Here is a 26,271-nt window from a genome sequence, read left to right on the forward strand (position 1 = left end):
TAGTACTTCGAATTTATCATGTCTGAAGGATGTCCCGGAATGTGAGGATATTCTATATGCATCTTGTTAAGGTCGGTTACCTGGTGTTCACCATATGAATGATTTTTATCTCTATGTATGAGATGTATATTTATGAAAAGTGGAAATATGAAATCTTGTGGTCTATTATTATGATTTGATAAATATATAGGTTAAACCTATAACTCACCAACATTTTTGTTGACGTTTTAAGCATGTTTATTCTCAGGTGATTATTAAGAGCTTCCGCTATTGCATACTAAATTAAGGACAAGATTTGGAGTCCATGCTTGTATGATATTGTTAAAAACTGCATTCAAGAACTTATTTTGATGTAATATATTATTATTGTAAACTATCATGTAATGGTCGTGTGTAAATGATATATTGTAGATTATCATTACTTGATAATCTACATAATGCTTTTTAAACCTTTATTGATAAAATAAAGGTTATGGTTTGTTTTAAAAACGAATGCAGTCTTTGAAAACCGTCTCATATAGAGGTCAAAACCTCGCAAAGAAATCAATTAATATGGAACGTTTATAATCAATATGAACGGGACATTTCAGTTGGTATCCGAGCATTGGTCTTAGAGAACCAGAAATTTGCATTAGTGTGTGTCTAACCGAGTTTGTTAGGATGCATTAGTGAGTCTGGACTTCGACCGTGTTTTCTTTAAAAACGATTGCTTAACATTTTTAGTTGGAAACTATATTTTTACATGTAAATATTATGTGATATATTAATCTCTTAACGTGTTTGATATTGTGTGATAGATGTCTACCACTAGTACAAATCTCATAGACTCACCTAATAATAATGAAGAGTCGAATATATATTGGGAAGATTCACAAGTTCCCGAAGAACCGGAAGAAGAGGACCCGAAAGAAGAGGAACCGGAAGAAGAAGAGGTTCCGGAGGGGAAAATATTAGGAACCACAGAAAAACAGATAAATAAAAGAAAATCATCAACCAACGGACCAAAGTTAATAATGGTCAATGGTGTTTCTGCCGAGGAAGCAAAATATTGGGAAGATTACCAATTTTCTGATGAATCGGATCCCGATGAGGATTCCGATGATGTTATAGAAATTACCTCGACCCAATTTAATAAAGCAAAAGAAAATAATAAGGGAAAAGATATAAAATAGAGAAACCTGATTCCAACCCCGATGAACTTTATATGTATCGGCAACATCCGTATTACCTAAATTGTAACAATAATCCGAGAACCTCTAAACCACCAGGTTTTTCTAAACCATTTTGGAAAACGACGGCTCATATTAGGGGAACACCATATATCCCTAGAAAATTAGGAAAACGAACCAAGTCCGAAGAAGAAGAAACCAGTGATTCAGATTAGAGGGTTGTAATCATGTTGTGTAATATATATATTGAAGTGTGCTTGTACTTTTATGTTCTATGTAAAAATTGCTTGTATCGTTTGTTAATTATTATTTTTTATGAATCTAATCGTGGTCTATTTTACAATATAAAACACAAAATGGACGTTAAGGATAGACAACCGAATATTTTAGAAGACCTACCAGAGGATGTGATTGATGAAATCTTGTCTAGAGTCGGTCAGAATTCATCAGTGCAATTAGTTATGGCGAAATTAACTTGTCAAACATTTGAAAGACTTTCCAGAAATGCCTTAGTTTATAAAAGGTTTTCCTTTGATAGGTGGGGTATATCACATTGGGGAGACTTTAAGTTACGCCGTGTTTTTCTTTAAGGCATTGGATGCGGGGAACCCAGATGTAATTTTACGCTACGGGTTGAGAACCTATTTTGACTCAACATATCCCAACATAGGACTTCGTGCATTAGAAAGAGCTTCTAACATGCAACATAAGGAAGCATGTTATGCTTACGGGTTAGTAATGTTCGCTTCTCACCAAAGTACCATCATCATGTATCATGTTACACGACTCTTACATTCTACATAATCTCCAAACATATCAAGAACACAATTTCTTGATAGCTCTATCTTTCCGGATATTCTGGTAATTTGACAAATCAAGATTGTGCCATTACGATTTCCTTCTTAGAACATTAACTATGTTCATTCGAAACACCATACCTACGAATTTTGAACCATCATTCGCTTGACTCGCGGACGGAAAGAGAAAACGAAAGCATGAAGCTCCGAAATATAATAGGGAATATAAAGCCTGATAACAACCTCGAAACTACAAACCGTGTAAATCAATGCGTATAGCAATATAAAGACACGGGAGAATGAAAAACACTATAACCCTAAGGTAATAGTAGAAGTGAATAGATTCTTCTGGTGGCAGATGAAAGAGAAGAATGACAGATATGAAAGTTAAGAGTATATCCAGGATCAGGACGGGATGGAGCATATTGATAAATACTTTAAAGTATGAGTTGAGGGAGAAAGAACAGAAGGAGTGGGTTATAAGGTAATAAAGGGGGTGGATTTATAGTGAAATATCCGACAGAGCAATCGAAACAGATTATTGCATTTAACCAAAGAAGATCCTAATTTCCTAAATTGCCGAAGAACCAAATCTTATACGAAGATTTTCTTTAAATCCCATGAATCCTGGAAATCAATCATAACTACGTCATCGGTTAAAACGAATATACATTTACTCATTTCACTCTCTTGTGATAGCTTCGCTTATACTCTTCGCGAAATCAATTTGTTTTATGTATATTACTCAATGATGATAAAATTTTATTCATCGACTCATATTCGTCATGAAAACATTTTTTATTGTTAACCATGAAATACTCACTCAAATTTCGGGACGAAATTTCTTTAACGGGTAGGTACTGTAGTGACCCGGAAATTTCCGATCAAATTTAAACCTTAATCTTTATATGTTTCCGACGATAAGCAAAGTCTGTAATATTGAGTCTCAAAATTTTTGAACTGTTTTCATTACATTCATTTAACTTCGACCATTCCTGACTATTCACGAACCATTATTTGTAAATAAATATGTATACATATAAATATAAATATAAATATAAATATAAATATAAATATAAATATAAATATAAATATATGTATATATATAATAACTTAAAATAATAATATACGATATAATTAAATTGTTATAAAAATAAATCTATATATATATAGGGAGAGTATATCAAATATAATTATTTAATAATTGTAATACTCGATGGACGTTTTGATTATTATTTAAAAGAATTAATTCGAACTTATAGGATTTTAAAATAAACGGTGATCCGAAAATGAGTTCTATAAATTTTAGGCTTACTAAAAATGTATTTAGGATCTAGTTATTAAATTTTAGCACTTTTTATATTTTACCCAGAATCGAGCGGGACAGTTGATGTAATTTTATTTAATAAATTAATGAACAAATTTTATACCATAATGACTAAAATAAATAAAGATGATTAACATAAAAATTTGGGATCTTTCTGTGTACCTTTATCCATTATCAACGGAACACGAATTTCAATCTGTGAATGAAATGGTAGACGACGGCTAACTTATTCACACGTTTTAATTTTATTTGAATAAACTAATATTATTATTAATATTTTATTATATATATTACTATTCTTTAAAGTGAACCAAGACAAATAAAATCGAATCTGAATAACTGAATGATATATATTACTATTACGATTACTGTTTTAATTTGAATTCAGATTCTTATTATTATAATAAATATCTTGCACTGTGACTTTTTACTTTCTGTAATCAATTCCTTTCAGTTACAATTAGAATCTAAATGTTTGATGGATGCACTATATTGATTGGTACTCTGATTGAATGATGACTAATGTAAATTATTGTGTTTATGATTGAAACGATAATTGATAATTGTCTTGTCTACCATTTTCTCTCTAATCTATCTAATTCATATATAGGCATATGCACACACTGTATTTGAGAAAACCCATTTTTTTTTCTCATATACTACTACTTCTTTGGACAACCATCACCAACTTTAAAATGTTTCTTCTTACAACTTGATCACCTTTATGATCACTACCTTCACCACCCTTCATCAAAATAACCATCGGCCACACCCATCTAAATCGCCACCCTAGATCAACGCCACCTTCCATCACCGTAAATCATTTTCAATCTCTCTCTCATTTTGATTCTCGCTCGAACAAGCCAAACTACTAGTGCACTGCTGCTGCATACTTGTTTCATTCGACAACTAACGGTACTCATACTTGTTTCTGTTCCATTAGTAAATACCCCATCACAAAAACTGTTGCTATGAAATACTGTTTCACCGCTACCTTGCACCATTTTTTTTGCTTTGTTTCCATAATCACCACCACTAGATCATCATAATTGCAATCTGTTTTCTTTAACTACCGTTCGTTTTTTTTTCTTCTCTCTAATCGAATATAACCCAGCAAGAACACCAACCAAGTTTGTTTCAAACCCAAACCCCAACAACCCATTTAGTTATTTCATTGTTGTTCACTGTTATTGCTATCATCTCTATCATCACCACCACTGCCTTCACTATTTAGTTACTGCTGCTACTTTGATTGTCTTGTTCGAACCATAAAAATTCTAGAATGATGATGATGAGGATGATGTTATGAAGAAGGTTTTTGTTTTGTTAAAAAGCGACTAAGATGATGTACAATTTTGATAAAGATGTAGGGTCAATTGATGTTGTCTTTGTTTCTAATACCGATTAATTATCAAGACCCCCACTTGCATATAATATATATATCGATGTTAATGCACCAAGTGGTTAACCCATTAATAAATTAGGACATCATATTTGTCAATGGTGACTTTTAGATTTATTATATGAAATGGCATGATAATGATGATAAAGTGAGATCGTTGATGTGTCCAAGTCGAAACCAAGACCAAATGCCGTAACACTTTTATTATTTGGTACCACTTGAGCTAATTGGGATTTTATATAGATTGCAATAGGATGGGCTGCTTTTATTTATAAGTGGCCTATTTTCTTTTGAGCTAGTAATGGAATTTATGCTTGAATGATGATACATAAATGATAGTATTAAGATGATCGTAAGATAGATGTGTGATAATGATGATTAGGATTAGGATATGATAAAGATATTGATAAGGATACATGATATAACGTTATGATGAGTATGATAATGAAGTAACGGGTGATGATTGTATAGGATGTTGATGGTAATTAAATCAGAAAAAAAAAACCAAAGACAGATCAGTGGTGGGGGTGTGTTTGGATTAACCGAGAGGTTGCGGGTTCGGGCCTGGGCTCGGCATTTTTTTTTAAGATTGGGTGTTATTGCAGAATTGAAACACATAGCGTAATGGTTAAGGATGTTATCGGGTTAGCGGGACGTCGCGGGTTCAAACCCGGACTATGGCATTTTTTTTAGGACTACTTCATTGAGGTAGTTTACTTATTACTCATTATTATTATTATTACTTTTACCATTAGGATTATTATTACACCTAAACTAGTATCATAATTATCATGAGCAGAAAAATTATTAGTTTTATAGTTATTATAATTATCAGTATTATTATTATCAAATATTATTTTTAAGTATTATTATCACTATTATTGTTTTATTGTAAAAATAATACAACTTTTTATTTAGTATTATTATTATTATTATTATTTTTACCAAACAAATATTAAGTTATATGTATTATATTTATTATATATATATATATATATCAATTAGCAATAAATTAGTTAATTAAAGTAATTTAATAAGTATTTGATATATTAATATTAAGAATTTACTTAAGTTAAAAATAGATATTAATTATCTATTAACAAGATAGAAAATGAAAATATAAAATATATATTCTAATATTAATATATAAACTTATTTGATTACGATTATATGTGTTAATATATATACTTGATATAGGTTCGTGAATCCGAGGCCAACCCTGCATTGTTCAATATAGTCATATGTATTTTTACTACAAAATACATTAGGTGAGTTCATTTGCTCCCTTTTACTCTTTACATTTTTGGGACTGAGAATACATGCGCTGTTTTTACAACTACTTTATTAAATGCCTTTGAAATATATTTTGAACTGCGAATACATGAAATGCTTTTATAAATGTTTGACGAGATAGACACAAACAAAACATTCCTCGAATGAATTATTATGCAGACAGAAGTTCTGCGGATTATCGTTGAATTATGTGGACTTGATAATTGTCACCATTGAATTATGTGGACATGATAATTGCCACCATTGAATTACGTGGACATGATAATTGCCACCAATTGATATGAATGTTATGTATCGAGAGAATAATTTTTATACACAGGTTATGTGTATATTATTTTTGTGCACGAGATATGTGTACGGTTACTATGATTTATGAAAAATGGATTTCGTACACGAGAAATGTGTACTGTATTTAAAAAATAGAGCAAGTACATTACAGGTGGGTATAGGATTCTGGCCCATTTGTACCATGCAGCATTTAAATCTTGTGGTCTATCAAAATGATGAATTTTATTGTTTTATGATAAACTTATGAACCCACCAACCTTTTGGTTGACACTTTAAAGCATGTTTATTCTCAGGTATGAAAGATATCTTCCGCTGTGCATTTGCTCATATTACATGGAGTCGTTCATGGCATATAGAGGTCAGAACCTCGCAATGGGACCAACTGTTGAAGACTTCGTCCAGATGGATTAGGACGGGGCATTTCAGTTGGTATCAGAGCGGTGGTCTTAGTGAACCAGGTCTTGCATTAGTGAGTCTAATTGATAGTCGTTAGGATGCATTAGCGAGTCTGGACTTCGACCGTGTCTGTATGTCAAAAGTTTTGCTTATCATTTTTGTGTCAAAAATTACCTACTTATCATTCTTAGAGAATCACTTGCTTATCATTCTTAGTCTAGACACGTTTTACTGCATTGACTGCATGAATAGTGTATAGACAAAATTCATATCTTAGCGTATCTGCTACTTCATATCTTAGCGTATCTGTTACTGTAACTTTGCCTGACAACTTCCGTAGATTCCCCTGTAACTTATAGGATTTTAATATTATATATGCATATGTAAATTATGTATTGCAGGGTACTAATCTACATCCTATAATCTATTTCTTATCAAAAATCCTTCATCTGATCGTACGAGATGAATCCTGCAACCAGTTCGAGTCCCTCAGATTCCGATAGCTATTCCGATAGTTATTCCGACAGCTATTCCGACATAGATGTTCACCTAAGCTCCGAAAATAGCGTCATCGGCATGAATCAACCAATCAGCCATTATAAATTCATCTGATGGGTTTGTAGTCGACTTAATTAATGGAAACGCGCAGAAGGTAATCCCTTCCACCAACCGAATTCACCTTTTGACAATGAACCTGAAGTGTTTACCGGCGAACCTGTTCGAGACACCATTTTCAGTCTCATTTCCAGGGTAACTCGACAAGATTATATTCTATCCACAATTCTGAACCTTATTCATCCGCTCGTTCCTACCGACAATCATCCTGGAGTAATAAGTCAACGAACTTCACGCTCGAATAATCAATTCGGAGAATATGGTGCAAAATGTACCAGCTTCAGCAACATCCACATCCCAAGCTTCAATTTCACAATCTGTCCCACGAACATCAACATCACACGCATCATAGATACCAAGGAGTACCAACAGCAATGAACAATGAAGTATTGATCCATAACTTCATTAATATTCTGCGAAGAATATGTGGATCCTAATAGTTTTAGAGATTACTTATTCTAGCTCAATTCGAAAATCAAATGAGTCTAATATTATATTGACTCATTAAATCCATGATTACATCTGAAGAAAATATATATGTATATATATTTTCATAGGGATTGTGATTAAAAATTCTTTCGTACAAACTGTTAATGATGAAAAAATTTTAACGGGTAGGTAATACCCGAGGAATATTTCAGATTTCACATTAATGAGTTACCCTGTACATTCTTCAAATCTGATTCAACAATGATTTCCTATCCTACTTACATCCACACATATACGTATCCGTTCATCAAAGAACAACTATTTTCATCCAAGTTCAACTTCATATTCGGATTTTGACCGATCAGAATCCAAGTCAAGATTTGACAAGTGGCATAATGAAGAAAACATTTGACGGAATAAAATTTGTTAGAAACAAACAAATTAACTATGAGAAATTTTGTTAAGAATCCACGTTAATAAAATCCTAGCTAACTGTTCCTAGCTAACTGTGGACTAATCAATTGAGGACTACCAACAGTGGACAATTAAAATGAATTAAAATAAATTAAAATATTGATTATAACATATGAAACAAAACAATACTTCAAGTTGCCACTTGATTTCATCTTAAACCTCATTTATATCTTAACGATTCCAAATTGCGTTCAAACCTTTCATAATTCTTGAAAACACCTCAATCGGGAGAATGAATCAACCGCACTTCATCTACGGAAGAAAAGATTTACGCATATAGTTATGCACCTGAAAACACTTGGAACCTGAATAAATGTTTAACACATATCATCTGTGTTAACTCCTTTGGCATTATTATTACCGAAATTAACTATGCAATTCCTTTTCAAATTAGCCAATTTTGCCACAGCTCCAGCAAGTCAACATCGACATTCATTTGGATTAGTCTTATTATAACCTTGATATATAAGTTTGCCTTTCGTCATCGTTGCCGGAGAACCGTTTATATTCCACCACATTAGCATTAAACGTACCAGCAACTTCACTACTCATTGACTTAAGTCTCTCCGAAGAATCATTATATTTGTTCATTAAAACCCTATCATATACTTATCTGCATCTATTAATGAGAGTTGTCATATCAATTACCGAGAATTAGCAATCAGTATTTTGAATCTCGCAGCATTTCTACATCAATAGTTATATGTATACATATAACATTTATCTCTTAGAATTATGATCTCCCATTCTGAAATTCTAAACATCACTCTAGTCTACGAATCAGTTCTTTAAATTTTGAGAAAGACGATAAGGCAGCGAAAACAGTTGATGACTTTAACAGCCAGAAGTATGAAGATAAAGAAGGGAGTGTTGGAAACGCTCAATAGAAAATTTAGTACCGAAACGCGAATTATGTGAAACCATGAAGAAGACTCTGAACGAATTACAAGGACTAAACTTGTACATAAAGAATCCTGATGATTCTGTTCTGATGAGATTTTTAGCGAATACCTTACTCCTTAACCACTCTAAATCATCGTGAATGAATTTCTTCATCACAATTTGATTATGAAATCCTAAGATATCATCGTACCTTTCTTTATTAATATCCTTAATATTTCTGAAGATATCTTCATAAATATTTTCGTCCGATATTAATTATCCCTCCGCGCTATCTGTGTTATCTCATAAAAGGAAACTGTTTTGGTTTCTATATTCTGTAAATCTTCGAATTTAAAATATGAATGGATTGAAGTAGTATTGGGAACTGATGCATGAGTTAGTATAATATAATGACACTTGATCAACGTGATTATATTACAGTAAGTCATGCTGAGCTTCTAATGGAATGTGATGATTCACAGTACCATCATCATGTATCATGTTACACGACTCTTACATTCTACATAATCTGCAAACATATCAAGAACACAATTTCTTGATAGCTCTATCTTTCCGGATATTCTGGTAATTTGACAAATCAAGATTGTGCCATTACGATTTCCTTCTTAGAACATTAACTATGTTCATTCGAAACACCATACCTACGAATTTTGGACCATCATTCGCTTGACTCGCGGACGGAAAGAGAAAACGAAAGCATGAAGCTCCGAAATATAATAGGGAATATAAAGCCTGATAACAACCCCGAAACTACAAACCGTGTAAATCAATGCGTATAGTAATATAAAGACACGGGAGAATGAAAAACACTATAACCCCAAGGTAATAGTAGAAGTGAATAGATTCTTCTGGTGGCAGATGAAAGAGAAGAATGATAGATATGAAAGTTAAGAGTATATCCAGGATCAGGACGGGATGGAGCATATTGATAAATACTTTAAAGTATGAGTTGAGGGAGAAAGAATAGAAGGAGTGGGTTATAAGGTAATAAAGGGGGTGGATTTATAGTGAAATATCCGACAGAGCAATCGAAACAGATTATTGCATTTAACCAAAGAAGATCCTAATTTCCTAAATCGCCGAAGAACCAAATCTTATACGAAGATTTTCTTTAAATCCCATGAATCCTGGAAATCAATCATAACTACGTCATCGGTTAAAACGAATATACATTTACTCATTTCACTCTCTTGTGATAGCTTCGCTTATACTCTTCGCGAAATCAATTTGTTTTATGTATATTACTCAATGATGATAAAATTTTATTCATCCACTCATATTCGTCATGAAAACATTTTTTATTATTAACCATGAAACCCTCACTCAAATTTCGGGACGAAATTTCTTTAACAGGTAGGTACTGTAGTGACCCGGAAATTTCCGATCAAATTTAAACCTTAATCTTTATATGTTTCCGACGATAAGCAAAGACTGTAATATTGAGTCTCAAAATTTTTGAACTGTTTTCATTACATTCATTTAACTTCGACCATTCCTGACTATTCACGAACCATTATTTATAAATAAATGTGTATACATATAAATATAAATATAAATATAAATATAAATATAAATATAAATATAAATATAAATATAAATATATGTATATATATAATAACTTAAAATAATAATATACGATATAATTAAATTGTTATAAAAATAAATCTATATATATAGAGGGAGAGTATATCAAATATAATTATTTAATAATTGTAATACTCGATGGACGTTTCGATTATTATTTAGAAGAATTAATTCGAACTTATAGGATTTTAAAATAAACGGTGATCCGAAAATGAGTTCTATAAATTTTAGGCTTACTAAAAATGTATTTAGGATCTAGTTATTAAATTTTAGCACTTTTTATATTTTACCCAGAATTGAGCGGGACAGTTGATGTAATTTTATTTAATAAATTAATGAACGAATTTTATACCATAATGACTAAAATAAATAAAGATGATTAACATAAAAATTTGGGATCTTTCTGTGTACCTTTATCCATTATCAACGGAACACGAATTTCAATCTGTGAATGAAATAGTAGACGACGGCTAACTTATTCACACGTTTTAATTTTATTTGAATAAACTAATATTATTATTAATATTTTATTATATATATTACTATTCTTTAAAGTGAACCAAGACAAATAAAATCGAATCTGAATAACTGAATGATATATATTACTATTACGATTACTGTTTTAATTTGAATTCAGATTCTTATTATTATAATAAATATCTTGCACTGTGACTTTTTACTTTCTGTAATCAATTCCTTTCAGTTACAATTAGAATCTAAATGTTTGATGGATGCACTATATTGATTGGTACTCTGATTGAATGATGACTAATGTAAATTATTGTGTTTATGATTGAAACGATAATTGATAATTGTCTTGTCTACCATTTTCTCTCTAATCTACCTAATTCATATATAGGCATATGCACACACTGCATTTGAGAAAACCCATTTTTTTCTCATATACTACTACTTCTTTGGACAACCATCACCAACTTTAAAATGTTTCTTCTTACAACTTGATCACCTTTATGATCACTACCTTCACCACCCTTCATCAAAATAACCATCGGCCACACCCATCTAAATCGCCACCCTAGATCAACGCCACCTTCCATCACCGTAAATCATTTTCAATCTCTCTCTCATTTTGATTCTCGCTCGAACAAGCCAAACTACTAGTGCACTGCTGCTGCATACTTGTTTTATTCGACAACTAACGGTACTCATACTTGTTTCTGTTCCATTAGTAAATACCCCATCACAAAAACTGTTGCTATGAAATACTGTTTCACCGCTACCTTGCACCATTTTTTTTGCTTTATTTCCATAATCACCACCACTAGATCATCATAATTGCAATCTGTTTTCTTTAACTACCGTTCGTTTTTTTTTTCTTCTCTCTAATCGAATATAACCCAGCAAGAACACCAACCAAGTTTGTTTCAAACCCAAACCCCAACAACCCATTTAGTTATTTCACTGTTGTTCACTGTTATTGCTATAGTCTCTATCATCACCACCACTGCCTTCACTATTTAGTTACTGCTGCTACTTTGATTGTCTTGTTCGAACCATAAAAATTCTAGAATGATGATGATGAGGATGATGTTATGAAGAAGGTTTTTGTTTTGTTAAACAGCGATTAAAATGATGTACAATTTTGATAAAGATAAAGATGTAGGGTCAATTGATGTTGTCTTTGTTTCTAATACCGATTAATTATCAAGACCCCCACTTGCATATAATATATATATCGATGTTAATGCACCAAGTGGTTAACCCATTAATAAATTAGGACGTCATATTTGTCAATGGTGACTTTTAGATTTATTATATGAAATGGCATGATAATGATGATAAAGTGAGATCGTTGATGTGTCCAAGTCGAAACCAAGACCAAATGCCGTAACACTTTTATTATTTGGTACCACTTGAGCTAATTGGGATTTTATATAGATTGCAATAGGATGGGCTGCTTTTATTTATAAGTGGCCTATTTTCTTTTGAGCTAGTAATGGAATTTATGCTTGAATGATGATACATAAATGATAGTATTAAGATGATCGTAAGATAGATGTGTGATAATGATGATTAGGATTAGGATATGATAAAGATATTGATGAGGATACATGATATAACGTTATGATGAGTATGATAATGAAGTAACGGGTGATGATTGTATAGGATGTTGATGGTAATTAAATCAGGAAAAAAAAACTAAAGACAGATCAGTGGTGGGGGTGTGTTTGGATTAACCGAGAGGTTGCGGGTTCGGGCCTGGGCTCGGCATTTTTTTTTTAAGATTGGGTGTTATTGCAGAATTGAAACACATAGCGTAATGGTTAAGGATGTTATCGGGTTAGCGGGACGTCGCGGGTTCAAACCCGGACTTGGGCATTTTTTTTAGGACTACTTCATTGAGGTAGTTTACTTATTACTCATTATTATTATTATTACTTTTACCATTAGGATTATTATTACACCTAAACTAGTATCATAATTATCATGAGCAGAAAAATTATTAGTTTTATAGTTATTATAATTATCAGTATTATTATTATCAAATATTATTTTTAAGTATTATTATCACTATTATTGTTTTATTGTAAAAATAATACAACTTTTTATTTAGTATTATTATTATTATTATTATTTTTACCAAACAAATATTAAGTTATATGTATTATATTTATTATATATATATCAATTAGCAATAAATTAATTAATTAAAGTAATTTAATAAGTATTTGATATATTAATATTAAGAATTTACTTAAGTTAAAAATAGATATTAATTATCTATTAACAAGATAGAAAATGAAAATATAAAATATATATTCTAATATTAATATATAAACTTATTTGATTACGATTATATGTGTTAATATATATACTTGATATAGGTTCGTGAATCCGAGGCCAACCCTGCATTGTTCAATATAGTCATATGTATTTTTACTACAAAATACATTAGGTGAGTTCATTTGCTCCCTTTTACTCTTTACATTTTTAGGACTGAGAATACATGCGCTGTTTTTACAACTGCTTTATTAAATGACTTTGAAATATATTTTGAACTGCGAATACATGAAATGCTTTTATAAATGTTTGACGAGATAGACACAAACAAAACATTCCTCGAATGAATTATTATGCAGACAGAAGTTCTGCGGATTATCGTTGAATTATGTGGACATGATAATTGTCACCATTGAATTATGTGGACATGATAATTGCCACCATTGAATTACATGGACATGATAATTGCCACCAATTGATATGAATGTTATGTATGGAGAGAATGATTTTTATACACAGGTTATGTGTATATTATTTTTGTGCACGAGATATGTGTACGGTTACTATGATTTATGAAAAATGGATTTCGTACACGAGAAATGTGTACTGTATTTAAAAAATAGCGCAAGTACATTACAGGTGGGTATAGGATTCGGGCCCATTTGTACCATGCAGCATTTAAATCTTGTGGTCTATCAAAATGATGAATTTTATTGTTTTATGATAAACTTATGAACCCACCAACCTTTTGGTTGACACTTTAAAGCATGTTTATTCTCAGGTATGAAAGATATCTTCCGCTGTGCATTTGCTCATATTACATGGAGTCGTTCATGGCATATAGAGGTCAGAACCTCGCAATGGGACCAACTGTTGAAGACTTCATCCAGATGGATTAGGACGGGGCATTTCAGTATGAACGTAACGGGTAGGTAGTACCCGAAGTAAAACTTATAAAATGCTAATATGAAGAAAAAGTTTTTATAAATGAGTTCATATTATGCTACGAAATACTATTGACTACTCTTAATATTCAGTATGATTAATCTGATTCATTTGGTTATTTTGAAGGAAATGGCACCGACTACTCGCCAAACCATGAATATGAGTGAAGAGGAATTCCGTACTTTTCTAGCTGCGAATATAGCCGCAGTACAAGCTGAGCTACATACCAACAATAACCTTAGATCTAGCAGTACAGGAAATTGTGTAGGATGCACCTACAAAGAATTCACTGCCTGCAAACCTTTGGAATTTGATGGAACCGAAGGACCGATCGGATTGAAATGGTGGACCGAAAAGGTTGAATCGGTGTTTGCCATAAGTAAGTGTACTGAAGAGGACAAAGTGAAGTACGCTACGCATACCTTCACAGGTATTGCGTTAACATGGTGGAACATCTATCTTGAGTAGGTAGGACAAGATGCTGCTTACGCACTACCGTGGTCAGTGTGATGCCCTGTACAAAATCATCGTGTACGGTACATCAACAACAGGATCATTACAAGGTCAAACACTATATGCTGTTTGAAAACCAGTTTTGCATTCATGAACAGATAACGTTTTACAAAAGATGAATAGGAAACATTAACATGAGTACATGATACTAAGGTCATTACAAAGCTATTGTTTTGAAAATAACATAAGTTGGGAATGCAAAGTAAAAGTTTCATGTTTGAGACATCTCTAAGTAATGCAGCGGAAGTCTAACACAGCAAGTCTGTAACAGCAAGTCTATACACCGAGACTAGAACAGCAAGGCTAACAGTAGAAGCAACAACGTCTAAACACCTGAGAAATACATGCTTAAAAAGTCAACACGAATGTTGGTGAGCTATAGTTTGTTTGTATTCAGTAATGTAATGTAGGCCACGAGATTTCAGTGCTTCAAACAAGCATTTCAGATCAGTAATTCAAATCAGTATGATAAAGTATATGCTCAACCGTGGGCACTCGGTAACTAACTTAACGTTTATACCCCCTGAAAGTACACTTGGCAAGTGCGTATATTTACGAAGTATTAAACACTCGTTAAATGCTAGCGCTACTAGCCCGAGTGGGGATGTCAAACCCTATGGATCCATATCTAAGATTCGCGTTCACGGTTCAAAAACCGATGATTAAACGTTACCGAGCTAAAGGGAATGTTTATGCCGTTGTATAACCCACACATGTATAAGTTTAAGTACTCGTGCCTAGTATGTAAAACATAAAATCTGCATGTATTCTCAGTTCCCAAAATAAGTTAAAGTAAAAAGGGAATGCTATAACTCACAGTGATAAAAGCGGTAAAGTCGGTAATGAAAGTACGCAAGTAGTAAGTCGGTCCGAAAGGTCGTCAACCTAAATCAAGGGTTACTAGGTTAGTAGGTTGTTTTTTTATAAATTCTAATAGTGCATAAAATAAGTTTAAGTGTCATCATCATCATCATTCATCATCATAAAAGCTAAGTAAGTTCGACAAGAATAGAGATCGAAACAATAGGCTGACTTCGGTCAGCTGCTGCGACCTCTACGTAAATCGAAAAGATGCATAGTCAGTGGTTATGGCTCCGTATGTGAGTCCCCTAACCGCTGACCAATTTTCAGAACCTAACTCGTCTTCCTTTGACCGTGGCGACGGATTAAGTGCGAGTAGGTCAGAAATTTTAGCACAACATTAATAGGGTGTAGTGACTCTCGGATGGCCATAAATCCTAAACCGTAACTCGGATTAAGACGAAGCCTAAACGGAAAATCATCTAATCGAACACTAATTGAAAATCAACTTTCCAGTAGCCCAGGTGGTCTGATCAGATACGAAAATCAGTGGACAAGTGCTCCAGTGAGGTTCTTGGTGCTTGATGCTCATCACGGTTCTCATCCTTGATGCTTGTAGCTTCAAGTGTACAACTCGTTGATGGTTTAGCATCACTTTTGACCAAGATTCTACCATCAATACACAATATGTTAAGACCAAGTGGTAACACAACTCATTTAAGAGTCTTAGATAGATGATGAACCAAGGTTACATCATATCCTTAGTCTTAACACAATTACAAGTCCTATTTACAAACAAAGTTACAAACTTTACATCAATCAAACAAGTATGAACATGATCCAAGTCAAAAGAGGTGATGGAACCCTAAGCTAGAGAGCTTGGATCCTTTTCACACAATTTATAAGGTCACAAAGCTAGAAAGCTTGAACCTTTAGTGTTCTTGAAGATCTTGAAGCATAAAGCTTGGATCTTTAAGATATATGAAGATAACAAACAAAAGTTTGAATCTTTATCACAAAATAACAAGATTAAAGTAAAAGAAAGATGAATCTACAAAGTTGGTGAAGATTCAAAGCTAGAAAGCTTGAATCTTCCATGTTCTTGAAAGATTCATGCTTGAATCAACAAGATATAAGCAAGATCAAAGCTAAAAGGAACTTTGATCTCCATAATATGATGATGATGGCCACGAAAATGAAAGGAAAAGAAGAAGAAAAAGAAGACTTACAAGCAATACTAGAAAGGAAAGAAAGAAAGAACAAGTGTGTGTGAAAACCAAATGAGCAAGTGATTTTAATGAGAGGTAAATGGCTAGTATTTATAAGCAAGGAATTTGACAAGGATTGATGACATGGACAAGGGCTAGTATTTATAAGCAAGGAATTTGACAAGGATTGATGACATGGACAAGGGCTAGTATTTATAAGCAAGGAATTTAACAAGGATTGATGACATGGACAAGGGCTAATTAATTGGGTCACTAGCTAGAGTAGGGTGGGCTTGAGCCCAACAAGGTAGAAAGTCCAACAAGACTAACTATTGTGCATAATTAAATTACTACGCGTAATTAAGCATCCAAACACCCAGGTAATTATTATTATAAAATAATAATTAATATTTCGCAGTCATAATATTTCGATTATGACAAAAGTTAAACGTGCGCGCAAGTTCGCGGTTTATTCGAAACGTCAAATAACACTAACGGTTATAAAGGCTTCCAATGATCAAGTTATGTATCCTACGTACTCTAAGGCACGTTTTAACATATAAATGGAAGTAAACCACGTAAATCAAGTTTCCAGAGTATAAAGTAACACAGTACGCACAAATACGCAGTTTCGCAAAAACACAAGGCACAAAAGCAAGTCGAAAAAGCCGGGTCGTTACATTACCCACCTGTTAATGGAAATTTCGTCCCGAAATTTGAGGAGTGACAAAAAAAATGGTACCGTATTTAAATAAGAAGTAGCGTATCAAAGTTCTGAAAGATTCGTGGGCTAAAAAGTGAGCTATTTTCCTTGAAAGGTACTCTGGCGTATAAAAGTAAGAATAGGTATATGCTATTAATTAAGTCTCTTAGGAGATCAACAAATTTATTTCGTTTCTGGTTAACATGAGTATGTTGTCTGAATATATCCACAAAAGAAAAGATGATGTTTTTAGCCTTACAGGCATCTTTAGTAAGCTGGATGCATGAAATACATCATGAATGTTACTAAACTCATCTAAAACATTGAGCGCTTATGTCGCAATACAAAGCTGACAGGTAGGATGGAAAACATGGTGATCATAACCATGCGATTTGATGTCTGGATAGTGTTAGCCACGGATTTTACTAACCCCTTGATTTCGGAAAGAGACCATAGGCATAAAGAACTCGATATTTAAGAACGTTTCATTAGACTATATGAATTGAAACTTTTGCTGAAAGTGAATAATCGGACTTATATGCAATGCAAGCCATAATTATCTATAGTGCCTTCAGGACGGTCTGAACGAACAATGAAGGATATCACCCAGTTTACCATACTGCAGGTGAACTTATCCTTAGATGGAATGAAAGAACAGTTCCATAATGTAACTTTATCCTTTCAGTTACATGTTGAAGTTAGGGTTAACATTAACTAGAACAACATATAGTTGCAACCAACGAAGAAAGGAATGTGTAGAGTAACCATATCCGTATTACAGATGTTTTAAGCAGTTCTTTCCAAGAGGATAACAAGATTCATAGATTCCTAAAGTATGTTACTTTACATTTCCGAAAAAGAATTGCACGAAAGGTGTGATCTTTGAACCAGGGTGAACTCTTCGAGCGGTTTGTTCTAAATTTATCCTTATACTTAAGGAGATGTGCGGACAAGAAGATACGTGGACCCTTGGTCGTAAAGAACGGTTTACTCTAAGTGAAAAGAATCTCAAAACGATTCCTTGTACCTCAACCTACTAATTCATAGAGATGATTTTTACGAGGATGTTGCGATTAGCAGTGAAATATTGAGAATAGAAACCCACCTAGTGCCCTTCCTACAATGGGGTGACCATTGAGTGTACCTCAGAAAACTGATTTATCGGCCCGCGATTTTGCCATGTTTAACCTTAAAAGGAACATTTTTCGAGTACAAAGACTTCCTAACAAATTTTTTTTTTTATAAATCTGCCACCGAAAGTGGCTCAAGCGTTTTTAACAAGGATTTTAATAGTAAGCTTCATCCCTAACGGAGGGAGAGAAGAAGTGTGATCCCTACATGGTGTAGTCTAATACGGAAACCTTTAATAAAATCAACCGAGGAAGTTTTGAAAAACCTTTAAACGTTTGATGCGACAACATAAATGGAACGAAGTTCTTGGTAAATTTAGAAGTATGTATAACGAGTACCATTTGCACAAAATTATTTGACTTAAAACAACTCAATAAAGGAGCGATTTTTAATCATCTTGAAGGTATAACTTAGTATGTACTAACCCAAAATAAGTAAGGGTAAATTTATACATATATGATTTTATAAATCGCGTAAGTGATAGAAAAGTTTTTAGTACTTCCATTTGTCCATAAATCTCGTGAGCACTGCACAAATAAGCAACGTGTAAATCAACGTGTAAAAATTTTGATAAACATAGTTTTTCGTATTTCAGAGGTTACGAGTTGAAAAAGGTCGAGTGAAAAATCTTTGAATCATCGGTTGACATGTTACTAGGTAATGAAAACTAATGAATTAAATGTAGTTTTGATGATTATCCGAACTTAAGTCTTTGGCCCAAAAATGTTTACGTGCGAAGCCGTTGCTAAAAAGTGAGGTATGAAGGTTAGAGCATGAGGATGAGAAGTTAATCGCTTCTTGACTTTGCAGAATGCCACACAGGTTATGGCTAATATTAAATTCGAAATACTAATGATGTTAATATCGCTAGATGAGAATTTCCTTGGAATAGGTCAGGACTTTGAGTTATGTAAGATAGAGCATCGCTCCGACAGGTGTGAAGAATAAGATCCCTGGGGTAACGCAGTAATCTTGAATGGTTTAAGTGTTTGTGGATGCCCGAAGGCTCTGCATGACGTGGTAGTAAGTGCCTTCATCACATACACACACATGAATCTCTTAGTTTCGACAGTTGTCTGTCTTCATGATGACTTGGATACGAATAAGCAACGAAAAATTTTATATTGACAAGCAACGAAAATTTTATAGAATTCATTTAAGGTGACGATGTAAGAAAAGAAATTAAGTTCTTAGCAAACTAGGGTTATGTACAACACGTACCATTCAAGGTAAAATATCCTTTGAATAAAAGATTTGATTTGTAAAAGTGAAAGTAAAATTTCATATGTATTTGTCAAAAAGAAGTAATTATTTACTTTATTTTATATAACGTATACGATTTCAAAAATTTGCACGAATGGTAAATAAAATAAATTTATTTTTATTAAGTTTTGAGAGGATCGCACAGTAAAATAGTGTAAGTAAAATTTTGGCAAACAAAATTTTCATATTTCGGAGGTTACAAGTTGAAAAAAGATTGATGAGAATCGAGTAAAAGACTTTTGAAAATCTCGGGTGATATTTGAGCAAAAATGTTACGAGGTAATGAAAACTGTTGAATTTTAATGTGGTTGATGACTATTAGTAGGGCATAAGTCCTTCGACCAAAAATGCTTAAGTATAAAGTTGTTGCTTATAAGTGAGAAACGAAAGGGAGAGTATGAGGACGGGGATTAACTACCCATTGATTTTGAAAATTCTGAACTGGTATGACTAATATCGAAGTAAGAAGGGTGATGGTGTGATTATCATTGATTAAGAATTCTCTCGGAATAAGTTAGGATTCAGTGTCGCATAAGAATGAGTATCAAATACGATTCTTGGGTAGTATAGAATTTGAATTGCTGAAGTAACGGGATACAATTTCCTTTATGTATCGTTGTCCATTGTATCAGTTTCTTTCATGGCCAGAAAGTGAGCAGATTTGGTGAGGCGATCAACGATAACCCCGATAGTGTCATAACTGCCGACTGTTTTCGGTAGTTTCAGAATGAAATCCATCGTCATCCCTTCCCATTTTCATTCTGGGATCTCGGGTTGTTGAAGTAATCCAGATGGCTTTTGGCTCACCATTCTTGCGAGGTATACGAATAATCTTCTTAATATAAATAACTTTCGCTTTCGTCCTTGAAAGTCAGTCCGTTCCAACTATTTCCTCAAAGCTTTCTAACTCGATGAGTATTAGGTTAATTTTAAGGTCCATTCCAACCAAATCTTATTATACTGCCGTGAACATTTTTATCAACCTTCTCAAATAACATCTGCTTGTGCGCAGGTAACTAATCCTTTCCAACTACTACTATAAAACTTCCAAGTTTTGTTGGCATGAGGTCATCTCCAAATGACCCACCTGTTAATTTTTAAGGTACTATCTTAAATTACTCCTCTATCTCTGCCAACTTACCATTAGCTTGTCCTATAGAATACTTAACTCTCATGATTGTTAATGGCTTATTAGTCATCACACTAGGATTCTTAGATATAAGGTTTCTATCACTCTAGTATTAAACAATTCCGAGACGATAAATTATTTTGAAGAAACGTACCCTAACTAAAATCAGGATCCATGCGAGTCTCCATAGCTGAGATAACGATTGCTCTATCGTATGTGAGTCCAAAGTTTTTTTTCCTATTTGAGAACTTTTTCCTTAAGTATCCAGGGTGTCTATATCTATAAAAAAATTTCGGGTTATCAATTCTGCAGTCCAGGCCCTTCTCGTACAGTATCTAGACCAAGTGGTTATTCCTGCCTTTATCAGACCATAATGCGTATACTCAAGTGGTTCCTACCAAAATTTCCTTTGAATCGCTTCATATTCCTTATGTAGTAACATTGGGACTTCTGCATGATTCACTTCAATATAATTACGCTGGCCTGGCGTCATTATATTGTACTAAATCGTACGTTCATTCCAATATCACTCCATATGGTCAATGTAACGTGATCACTTTCAGTTCTACTCAATTTCATCCAACGGTGCTTTATCTATGCTATCTCAAAACAAAATCTACATAATTAATCTCACGGTTTCTCGGTGTGGGTGCGTAAGTTCCGTAGGTCATGCACCAATGCCTAAATGTCCTGAAATTTCTTCAAAATGTTCAGGTTCAGGTAACATCGTTAGGTTCCTTTCTAGAAATTCAATCTGGGTCTCGCGTCGAGTTGTATGTGTAGCAAGTAGTAGTACGATATGTCTTGAGGCGACTCCCAAGTCTTTGGGTATGGTTGAGCATCAGTAGAAGGCACTCTGACCTTGTGAAAGGAGATGTCCTCCCGACTTCCCCAATGCCTAAGAGTGTTAGGGTACTAAATCCAGAAATGTCGTCAGATCGTCGAGCAGTGGTGAAGAACGAAAGAGATAAGTGACGATCATGAAAGCGTACGAGATACGAGCCATCTTGCAGGAACTGAACAACCTTCGAATGTTCACACGTCGTACGTGGCTATTTAGAGTGAGCTCGGGGTGCGGTTACTCCAACAAATCCTCCAATATCTCCTCCTCCGAGGATCGACTTTAGTGGGCGTGTAATCCGAGGGGTACTCCTCCTAGATTGCGTGAAGAATCGTTTCGATCTCTGGAACGGTGGAACAGTAGTAACAGGTGGATTACAATACTAATCCTTAGGGTTAGACGTGTGGGAAATGGGTTCAGAAGAACATCTGAACTAGGAAAGGTAAGTTTTTCCAAGTTGGTGCAGCGAATAGCAGGCATGAAGCAAGCACGTAATCAGGCACTACAGCAACCTAGCTCGTTTACAGCAGTATATAGCATGGCAATATTAACAGTACTAAACAGAAGTAACATGCAATCGAAAGCAGATAGTAGCATGCAGTAGCTAGAATAAGCAAAAGCATGCAGCGAGTTTACATAGCAGTAAAAGGAAACGGTAGCATGCAGCAAGTTTATACGGTAGTAAAAGTAAGCAGTGGCATGCAGTAGTAGTAAGCAGTAACATGTAGTAATATAACACAGTAGCATGCAGCAGGTTCCGCAGAAACAAATAAACTAGCAAGTTGTAGATTAGTCCTATTAGTGAATCCTACTCGGGTCGGTCCTAGTCTCACTAATGCAACCTAATTCCCTACAACCAATGCTCTGATACCAACTGTGACGCCCCGTACAAAATCATCATGTACGGTACATCAACAACAGGATCATTACAAGGTCAAACACTATATGCTGTTTGAAAACCAGTTTTGCATTCATGAACAGATAACGTTTTACAAAAGATGAATAGGAAACATTAACATGAGTACATCATACTAAGGTCATTACAAAGCTATTGTTTTGAAAATAACATAAGTTGGGAATGCAAAGTAAAAGTTTCATGTTTGAGACATCTCTAAGTAATGCAGCGGAAGTCTAACACAGCAAGTCTGTAACAGCAAGTCTATACACCGAGACTAGAACAGCAAGGCTAACAGCAGAAGCAACAACGGCTAAACACCTGAGAAATACATGCTTAAAAAGTCAACACGAATGTTGGTGAGCTATAGTTTGTTTGTATTCAGTAATGTAATGTAGGCCACGAGATTTCAGTGCTTCAAACAAGCGTTTCAAATCAGTAATTCAAATCAGTATGATAAAGTATATGCTCAACCGTGGGCACTCGGTAACTAACTTAACGTTTATACCCCCTGAAAGTACACTTGGCAAGTGCGTATGTTTACGAAGTATTAAACACTCGTTAAATGCTAGCGCTACTAGCCCGAGTGGAGATGTCAAACCCTATGGATCCATATCTAAGATTCGCGTTCACGGTTCAAAAACCGATGATTAAACGTTACCGAGCTAAAGGGAATGTTTATGCCGTTGTATAACCCACACATATATAAGTTTAAGTACTCGTGCCTAGTATGTAAAACATAAAATCTGCATGTATTCTCAGTTCCCAAAATAAGTTAAAGTAAAAAGGGAATGCTATAACTCACAGTGATAAAAGCGGTAAAGTCGGTAATGAAAGTACGCAAGTAGTAAGTCGGTCCGAAAGGTCATCAACCTAAATCAAGGGTTACTAGGTTAGTAGGTTGTTTTTTTATAAATTCTAATAGTGCATAAAATAAGTTTAAGTGTCATCGTCATCATCATTCATCATCATAAAAGCTAAGTAAGTTCGACAAGAATAGAGATCGAAACAATAGGCTGACTTCGGTCAGCTGCTGCGACCTCTACGTAAATCTAAAAGATGCATAGTCAGTGGCTATGGCTCCGTATGTGAGTCCCCTAATCGCTGACCAATTTTCAGAACCTAACTCGTCTTTGTTTGACCGTGGCGACGGATTAAGTGCGAGTAGGTCAGAAATTTTAGCACAACGTTAATAGGGTGTAGTGACTCTCGGATGGCCATAAATCCTAAACCGTAACTCGGATTAAGACAAGGCCTAAACGAAAAATCATCTACTCGAACCGAACTAACTGAAAATCAACTTTCCAGTAGCCCAGGTGGTCTGATCAGATATGAAAATCAGTGGACAAGTGCTCCGGTGAGGTTCTTGGTGCTTGATGCTCATCACGGTTCTCATCCTTGATGCTTGTAGCTTCAAGTGTACAACTCGTTGATGGTTTAGCATCACTTTTGACCAAGATTCTACCATCAATACACAATATGTTAAGACCAAGTGGTAACACAACTCATTTAAGAGTCTTAGATGGATGATGAACCAAGGTTACATCATATCCTTAGTCTTAACACAATTACAAGTCCTATTTACAAACAAAGTTACAAACTTTACATCAATCAAACAAGTATGAACATGATCCAAGTCAAAAGAGGTGATGGAACCCTAAGCTAGAGAGCTTGGATCCCTTTCACACAATTTATAAGGTCAAAAAGCTAGAAAGCTTGAACCTTTAGTGTTCTTGAAGATCTTGAAGCATAATGCTTGGATCTTTAATATATATGAAGATAACAAACAAAAGTTTGAATCTTTATCACAAAATAACAAGATTAAAGTAAAAGAAAGATGAATCTACAAAGTTGGTGAAGATTCAAAGCTAGAAAGCTTGAATCTTCCATGTTCTTAAAAGATTCATGCTTGAATCAACAAGATATAAGCAAGATCAAAGCTAAAAGGAACTTTGATCTCCATAATATGATGATGATGGCCACGAAAATGAAAGGAAAAGAAGAAGAAAAAGAAGACTTACAAGCAATACTAGAAAGGAAAGAAAGAAAGAACAAGTGTGTGTGAAAACCAAATGATCAAGTGATTTTAATGAGAGGTAAATGGCTAGTATTTATAAGCAAGGAATTTGACAAGGATTGATGACATGGACAAGGGCTAATATTTATAAGCAAGGAATTTGACAAGGATTGATGACATGGACAAGGGCTAGTATTTATAAGCAAGAAATTTGACAAGGATTGATGACATGGACAAGGGCTAGTATTTATAAGCAAGGAATTTGACAAGGATTGATGACATGGACAAGGGCTAATTAATTGGGTCACTAGCTAGAGTAGGGTGGGCTTGAGCCCAACAAGGTAGAAAGTCCAACAAGACTAACTATTGTGCATAATTAAATTACTACGCGTAATTAAGCATCCAAAAACCCAGGTAATTATTATTATAAAATAATAATTAATATTTCGCAGTCATAATATTCCGATTATGACAAAAGTTAAACGTGCGCGCAAGTTCGCGGTTTATTCTAAACGTCAAATAACACTAACGGTTATAAAGGCTTCCAATGATCAAGTTATGTATCCTACGTACTCTAAGGCACGTTTTAACATATAAATGGAAGTAAACCACGTAAATCAAGTTTCCAGAGTATAAAGTAACACAGTACACACAAATACGCAGTTTCGCAAAAATACAAGGCACAAAAGCAAGTCGAAAAATCCGGGTCGTTACAGTCAGCATTCAAGCACTTGATGAACGAGCAGTACCATCCTAGGAACGAGGTCAATAAGCTTAAGGTAGAGCTTAGAGGGTTACGAACACAAGGATTTGATATTACCACGTACGAAAGATGATTCACAGAATTGTGCCTATTGTGTCCGGGAGCGTTCGAAGATGAGGAAGAGAAAATCGACGCGTTTGTGAAAGGATTACCCGAAAGAATTCAAGAAGATGTGAGTTCACACGAGCCCGCCTCCATACAAAAGGCAAGTCGAATGGCTCACAAACTAGTGAACCAGATTGAGGGAAGAATTAAAGAGCAGGCAGTCGAAGAGGCCAACGTGAAGCAAGTCAAAAGAAAGTGGGAGGAAAACGGTGACAAGAGTCACCAATACAACAACAACAACAACAACAACAACAACAACAACAACAACAACAACAACAACAACAACAACAACAACAACAACAACAACAACAACAACAACAACAACAACAACAACAACAACAACAACAACAACAATAATCGCAACAACTATCCCAACAACTGCAACAACAATCGCAACAACAATAACCGTAATCCCAACAACAACTATAACAAACGTCCCAACAACAATAACTACAACAAACGCCCCAATAATAAGAAAAACTACAACAACAATCCCAACAACAATTTCAATAACAACAACGGTAACAACAATCAGAAA

The sequence above is a fragment of the Rutidosis leptorrhynchoides genome, chromosome 2, assembly GCF_046630445.1.
Source record: "Rutidosis leptorrhynchoides isolate AG116_Rl617_1_P2 chromosome 2, CSIRO_AGI_Rlap_v1, whole genome shotgun sequence".
In the NCBI taxonomy this organism is placed as follows: domain Eukaryota; kingdom Viridiplantae; phylum Streptophyta; class Magnoliopsida; order Asterales; family Asteraceae; genus Rutidosis; species Rutidosis leptorrhynchoides.